The sequence below is a fragment of the Rhyacophila brunnea genome, unplaced genomic scaffold (genome assembly GCF_057557595.1).
Source record: "Rhyacophila brunnea isolate RB1 unplaced genomic scaffold, BYU_Rbru_1.0 scaffold_73, whole genome shotgun sequence".
NCBI classification, from domain to species: domain Eukaryota; kingdom Metazoa; phylum Arthropoda; class Insecta; order Trichoptera; family Rhyacophilidae; genus Rhyacophila; species Rhyacophila brunnea.
The window spans coordinates 853,898-862,244 of NW_028233343.1; positions in this window are offsets into that span (position 1 = coordinate 853,898).

The window sequence follows — 8,347 nt, forward strand, 5'->3', positions numbered from 1 at the left end:
TTGGTAATATTGATAATTCTATGCAATATAAACTATAATGGTATGCGTCGTTCGGTAAAATTAGACATCTTACAAAATAATCTATATTAATATTATCATTGTAAAACACACCTACGATTACTAGAATTTTAATAAAAACTAATAAATGCATACAAATAAGGAAAAAAAATTCTTATAATTGTTTATGCATAATAGAATAATAATTGAAATCCTGACATTTATATATATATTCGAAAAATATATTTTTAATATTTCTGGCACAATTTTTCTACTTCACACGTTTTAATTAATACTTGATTTACCTACATATCTTTGGACTTTACTAAAAAAGGTTCTCGTTGCATATTTTATAAAAGAGCATGTTTCTGAATCTATATATGTTGAAAAAAAGCATACGTTCCATTTATTTAATGTGAAAACTGCTTTTGGTAGTTTTGTTCATAAAAAATTGCAGAATTAGATAAATCAGCGATATTAAAAATCCCAAATTTCGTAACTAATGTACAATTAACATAGATAAAAGTTAGGTATATATTATAATTATGTATGTTTCTATCATCATATACTATATTAAAATACGACATAATCCAAACCTTTAAGCTAAATTGGGCGTATTTTTAACTTTATAATTGAGGAAAATCTTTAAAAAAAAGGCCTTGAAAAAAGTAGAGGTATGAGGAAGATTTAAGAGAAGAGGATATAGTCAAAAAAAAAATAATATGCACACTGGAAATAAAATCACCTTTTATTGAGCATAAAGTCTAAAATTATATCACTAGCATCATTCCATAAATAAAAAGAAATATTTTGAAATAAAAAAATTATTAATGCTTTAAAATTTATATAAACTAGTGGGTTTCATTTTTTCATGCAATATTTGTATATTTTAATTCGAATCTTCTAATTTCTGAGGGATTTTTATTGTTTTATGTAATTTTACAGCCCCAATTTACAAAAAAATACAGGTGTATCATTCTATTGTATCGTAATATAGCCCCTGCTATCCTCTAATTTTTTGATAAATCAACTTTAGATGTGAATTTAAAGTTCTTTTTTGTTTGAATGATTATAAGGTATACCATTGATTATTATAAAATTGTTTAATCTATTTTTAAGCCTCTCTATATATTTACCGCGTTTGTGAAGCATTAAATAATCGTGTATTTCAAATATAATATCTATGTTTTAGGTTCTTTTCCGCATTATCAAAAATTCAATAAATATTACAGCGAAAACAATTATCTGAATTTGCACAAATTGAGAAATCCTATAAATTTACAATGAATCGAGAAATAAAACATTAAAACCCTTAAAAATATTTTTAAATGCCTTTTATAAATTTTTAACGTAAGTCATTTTTTTAAAGACAAATTTTAGATTTATTTAGGGGGTATCTTCATGTTTTTACTTTTTTTAAAAGATAAAATTCAACATCTTTATGAGATGATTCATTTCAGACCTATTTGTACACATGATATTTACAAAATTACAGTTTACGTTATTTACGTTTAATAATTTATGATAAATTGTCAATTACAATCCTATTTATTGCGCGTATTTTTTCTATCAGATTATATTATTAGGTTTATTTACATATCATGTTTTTTTTTGTTAAAACATTATCGTAAATCATGATCTTTTTTATTTTTCTGATCTGTATGCATTCTTTAGCATTATTTTTAGGGGAAGTAAGCAAATTTTTTTTGTTTCTCTTTTTATTAGTAATAACAGTATAATTATTCAATATAAACAATAAAAATCAAATAAAATACCAAAAACACGGCATTTTAAGTAAAGAAATACCAAATTAATCTAATATATATCCATAAATAAGCAAAAATAATTTAGTGTTCTTACCTGCACTTATTTTTGTTGTTTTTTCCGAAAGCTGAAATCTCTCTTGTATCATTTTTTTTTGATTCAATATATATTCTGTTTGTTTTTCTACGATAAATATTTAATTATAAAACTATAACATTTTACGTCTTGAATGGTTTTTATGAGTTTCGTCGGTGTACCGCAAAGCTTGCCATAGATTCTAAGCGAAAATACCCCTTGAAATCTTACTTCTCTTGATTTTCCATAAATTTTATACTTTTTATACCTTTTAAACTTATAAATCACCATCTTAATCTTAAATTTTATTTTAAAAAAAATTATTTCGAGATTTCAAAGTACCAATTCCTTGCAAAAAGATTGCACATAAACCTTTTTTAATGAATATGTTTAAGAAATATTATAAGACGATAAGAGAAGAAAAGAATACATAAAGCAGATAAAAAAAAGCCATCATATTTAACGTGTCGAGTATACATCATCTAAAATAAACAATAATATATAATTAGCCTAAAATTGGCCGAAATACTATAAGCACTAATATAATTGACAAAAATATTTGAATTAATTTATTATATAATTATTTTATACATGGGTATAATAGTAAAAACTTATGTTTTATACTACTTTCAAAGTTATGATGCTTAGGAATAGGAGATATGTAGAACTGTAATTTACATCAATATTTATAAAATTAATTTAAAATATGCATCTAAAAAATGTTTTCACGAAATAATTTTAATATTTTTGAATAGTAAAAGCAAAATAGCCCGACATTTTGGTTTTCTTATGGTCATAAAAAATGGGAAATAAAATTTATTTGCAGTTCTTGATAATTTATACACTTAAAACTTCGCAATATATGGTTTTTTTATGGCAGAAAATAAAAAACCAAAATTAATCATCGATAACAATCGTCATAATGTTATGTATGAAAAATATATATAAAGATATAAAGATTCAACTAATAATATAAATAGGATCTGGATATGATAAAATTTTTAAAATTACAAAAAAACATATAATTAAGTATATTATATTTTAAAAAACGCTAACACTATTTTTAATAGATAAAAAAGGTAAAAATGGTATTTTCATTAAAATAGCATAGCAACAACATATGTATTTGTAAATAAAACATGATAATTCCCATAAATAATGTTTATTTTCATTAATTTTACAAAAAATGAAATAATTCTTTATTTATGTGTTAATTTGATCCTTAATATTTCAAATTTGTTCTTGTATAACTTTAGATTACACATTAAAACAGACACAAAAAGTACTTTACTCAGCCCATCATCTATATAATATTCTTCAATGCAATTATCTTCAAAACATATTTATTTAAGTGTTTTTTCAAATCCTTTATTTTCATTATGATTATACTTCCACTGGCTTCCATTTATTATACATATATGACTGTGGTGCGCACACACAATATATAATTAACTTTGCTGCGTTATTTGGTTTTGAGCAAATCATCTTAATATAAAGGATAAACACTTAATTTTCATTTTTATTGAATTTATCATCTAAAAGTATAAAAAGACATTGTTTTATGAAAAAAAACTGCACATAATCTTGAAACATTTAATCAACCTAAAAAACTCAACAACCGCCTTACAAACTTTTCTAATACGAAAAAGCACGTTCAAACCCTATTATATGGTCATAAATTTCTTTAAGAGAGTTACCTCTTATTAGAAAGTTATAAAACTATACTGCTAAACTTGGAAAAGGCAATGAATTCTAGTATTAAATGTAAAATCATCTTATTTCATACACATAATATTTTTAAATTAAATACTTTCATTCACAGCAAATTATATTCATCGACTTCATATGTTTAACATTAATATGCGATAACAAACTTTATTTCCATTTCCATATATGTAATCAAGTTTTTGATTTTATAATGCATAAAAATATCTGGTTTTTTAAGCTAAATAACCATATATTTTTTTTTAGTGTCTACTTTTATCTCTGTCAGTTTCTTTCTTAACCGAGTATATTTTGATTTGTTTGATCTTTTAAAATTGAATTTTCTGTAAGCATAAAGTGTATAGATTCCACCACTTCGTCATTATAGGTCTGTAGTTTTACCATGTTTTTTTTGCAATAACTTAGATGAAATTATTTCTTAGATGCTACTCCATAATTTTGACACTGCGTTTCTTCTTCGAAAAAAAAAATATTCAGTAAGGAACAATATCTTGCTTATAAAATTCTTTTTATATTTCAATTTAGATTATCTTGACGATCCTTTATTTAAATAATAAATAGCTATGAATTTCTAAAAATTTTGTTGATTTTTTTATTTACATTTATATTTCTTTTTGTTTCATCTCTATAAATTCGATGCACAAATTTTCTAAGTTACACCTATTCAATCTTTTCTAGGTTTATATGTGTTTTTTTATCATCCATTTAAAATATTACTGCCCTTATTTATCAGTTCTTTATTAGTAGTCGTAATCTAATCTAATTAAAATGATATTTTACGCTATAAATTATATATAATAGGTCTTTTCAACACCTCTATCCATAAAAGAGCCTTTTTGACAATCCGGCTGCTAATTTATACTTCTTCTATAAAAACCTTGCATATACAAACATTTATTTTGCCGAATTCACAAGCTCTACTACAAGAAAGTATAAAAATAAGTTTAAAGGGAAGATTGAACTTTTTAGGTAATATAAATATAATTTTGAGTTAATATACGTTTTGGCTAAATTAAAAATTCATAAACAATTCCTGTTTTTGCGCTGGTGGACTATCTTACTACATTTATGGTATTTAGTTTCTATTCTTTTTTTCTATGAGAGCAGTATATGAGCTGGATCTTATATCATTTGGGGCTAAACTATAGCTAGTTATTTCTAATCATGTGCAATTAAAGTAATTGATTGTCTCACATGTCATATTCTTAAGTCTTTATACTTTTTAGAGGCAAGTAAATGTCTCATTTTTGAATAGAAAGTGATTCGTTCTATAAATAGATTCATCTAGTTATATTTCTATTCGGGGCAATTTATTTTATGGTTTTACGCAAAAACAAATGGGAGCAGTGACATACCATCGACTTAGTGTATAAATTTATCATACATAAAATAAAAAATTTATTTGTTTTCATGCCATATCGAAAATTTTTCATTTGACAGTATTCACTTCGGTGAGCTAATATAGCGATAATAAAAAATTAGGTACTTTAGATATAACCATATTATATACAAAATTTACTTTTTTACGCTTTTTAACATCATTTCATGGCGTTCATTGACATTGACGTATTTTTTATCTATTGGTCTGTTTTTAAACGTTTAATCTTGGGGTCTTTGTATCCGGCTTACAGCGCAGAGTTGATTAGATACCAACTGGTTGAGTCTTTCATTTTAATAGTAAAATATTTCAGCTATATTTTGTGTTTTTTAGTAAATATAAGCCATAGGGATTTTTGGCTTTAATTTACCACCCCGAATGATCTTTCATTTTGAATTTATCTGTAATATGCCTTAATTGAACAATCGTTATCACCTTTTTACGAGAAAATATGCGATAAAATCATGAATAAATAAATATAGACAAGACGTCTTCTTAATAATTTTTTTATTCGCATATTCTACCGGCAAGCTTTCCAGATAGACTAGTAAATGTTTTCTTAGATTGATTAAAAAACGAAATTTCCCTTTTTGTTCTCAGATAATGCGCAAATATGCTTTTCATAAATTGCTTTTATATGATTTATTCAAATTTTTAACTAAACTTCCACAAAAAGATTTCAATGAGTTTCCATTATAAATCATTCCTTATTTTTCTATTATTAATTGACAAATCCGCTAGTAAATAATTAAATCGTCTGAAATAACATCAAGACAAGCTTCCTTTTAAAAATTTTTCTTCTGATATAGGTTTTTTCATTTTTCCTCATTGTTATAATTTATAAATTATGAAGGCTCGATTTTTAATTCAAGATTTTATTGTTGCTTTCACATTTTTTTATGTAGTTAAATAATTTTTTGCTACAGAGCACATGGTTTAGGGTTTCATTTTCTAGGTGTGCTTGCTATTTTTCTTCTTATACTATAATGTATTTTTTAGGATGTTGATTCTTCTTTTCTGGTGAGCTCCGATAAGTTAAATGAATTCTTTGTAATATTTGAGAATTAAAGTCACATATTTAGACTGATTCGTTCTGCCACTTGTCTTTACGACACTGATCAAGTCTTTTAAGCTTTTTTTATATAAATTTTGTAAAACTTTCGTATTTTTTCTTTAAATAATTTTATTTCTTGATTAATTATCGCAACATACTTTTTATGACAAATTGGTTTTATTATAAAAGGTTTATAATTCTTCTATGCCCTTATTTAGGTTTAAATTTCTAACTTTTTTTGAAGTTATGCAATCAAGATTTAGAACAGGTTTAATAAATAATTTTATCTACTTTTATAATTTTCTTGACTTTTTTTGCTGTCAAGACATGTTTTCTTTTAAATTGTCGTTTTTCGAGGAAAATAGATTAGTCCATTCCAACTGGATCATACGCTTTTAGCGTAAAATGATAAACACATAGTATTTTTATATATTACTATTTTAAAGAAGTACATTTTTTTAGTAAAAAGTATATAAATAATATTTTTTTACTGGAAAAACTTAAATTATTTTTCTGCAAATGTTCACTATTTTACTATTGAATAAAAAACTAAAAAAGGTATTTTAGATTCGACCCTTACAAATGACGCATATTAGGTAATACTATTATTTTTTAAACGCAATTACTTAGGTCAAAAAATATATAAAATAATTCAGAAAGCGCAAAAATTTAAAAAATCTAAGGATCGCTTATAAAATAAACAGAAAATTAAATTCAAAAAAGTTTTTTTATTTTTGATTAGCCATAAATATAAAAAACACCAAAAAAGCCGAAATTATGATTTCTTAGAATCATTTGACGGACAAAAAAAGCTTCATTAATTTTTTCGATTCATTTTGATGATAAGCTTTTGGACGGAATATTACCCTCGATCGTATTTTTATATGCCCTAGTTACTACATCAATAAATGACTGACAGTCGCTTACTACAGAATGCGTATAGCCAAGTTGACTTAATTCAGAATAACCAAACCACTATTCTTGAAATGATTATGTCTCCAGGAAAAATAATACGTTTTAGTGGACTTCGAAGTGTAATAAAAGTAGAATTTTTATCAAAGTATTGAACTCGACGAGATTTGATGCGTTTAACTACACCTAATGAACAAAAAACTTTCTATACTGATTCCTCAGTATTATTTTTTGTTCATTTATTTTAGATACGTTAATTTTAACGTTTATTCTTGTAAAACAGGTTTGTTTCATATCTTAATATTTTTTACGCAATTCATTTATAAGATTATGCTGCAAAGATGATATGGCTTTGAGATGCTTTTATTATAATTTCATTTGAATGAATAAAAATTCATAAATATTGAATTGATTTTAATTAATGTGTCTTTGATTAGTAGGTGTTATTTATATAATGTCACCCAACAAAAGACATTCTGTATCTTTCTACATTTCTTGAAGTAGACTTGAAGTATTTTAGAAATGAATAAATCCCGAAATCACCAAAAAGAAAAATTTTAAGGGCCAAGCGAAGATTTCATTAGGTTTTGCGCGATATTTTCCATCAATCTGAATACGATTTCGTGATTTTCGGCATTAAAAATAAGGGTATAAAAAATAAAAGACACGCCAAAAGTGTAATATAAGGCGCAAATCTGCCCGTTACCTTTCTTAAAAAAACTATAAATATTGTAATTAATCTTGTTATATTTTCTGCATAAAATTTACTAAATTAATTTCATTTTAGAAATTTAATCATCGAACAAAGGTCGTATTACTACAGCTATTATAACTCCGAATACAGTTAAACCAATACGTGCTATTGTGATTTTATTTTTCTCAGCATCAGTAAGATAAGTATTAGAGCAAAAATATGTCTCGAATGATTCATATACATCATGTAATATCTTTTCTTCTGTCCTATTTTTACAAAACAAATTAAATTGTTTTTGTTGATTTCCTAAATAAAAAATATTTTTTAGATGATCTTTCAAGATAATTTTATGCAAAATACTAACGCTTCCATTAGGTTCCTTTTTCAAGCTCAATGTACATAAATAATCTTGTGCGCTACTGCTATTTATCTCTTTTTCATACTCGCAACCAGAAATATTATTCTTCGAAATAAATTCACGCAAGCTTGTTTCTTTCCCTGTTGTATTCATAAAATCATAACAACATATATTTTTATTAATAGGCACAATAAAAACTAGATTTTTATCAAAGCATGAATTGTACATTTTCTGGGCTTGTATTGCCGCATTAAAATTATTATAAAGTGTTATGTTGTTTTTATATAATAATTTTTTTAAATTGAATTGGATTGTATTTTTAAAGCTAGTCTGATTGTAAAGACCTTCTATGGCGTATAAAAGAGCTTTTTTTAGATTGTTTCGCGCTAT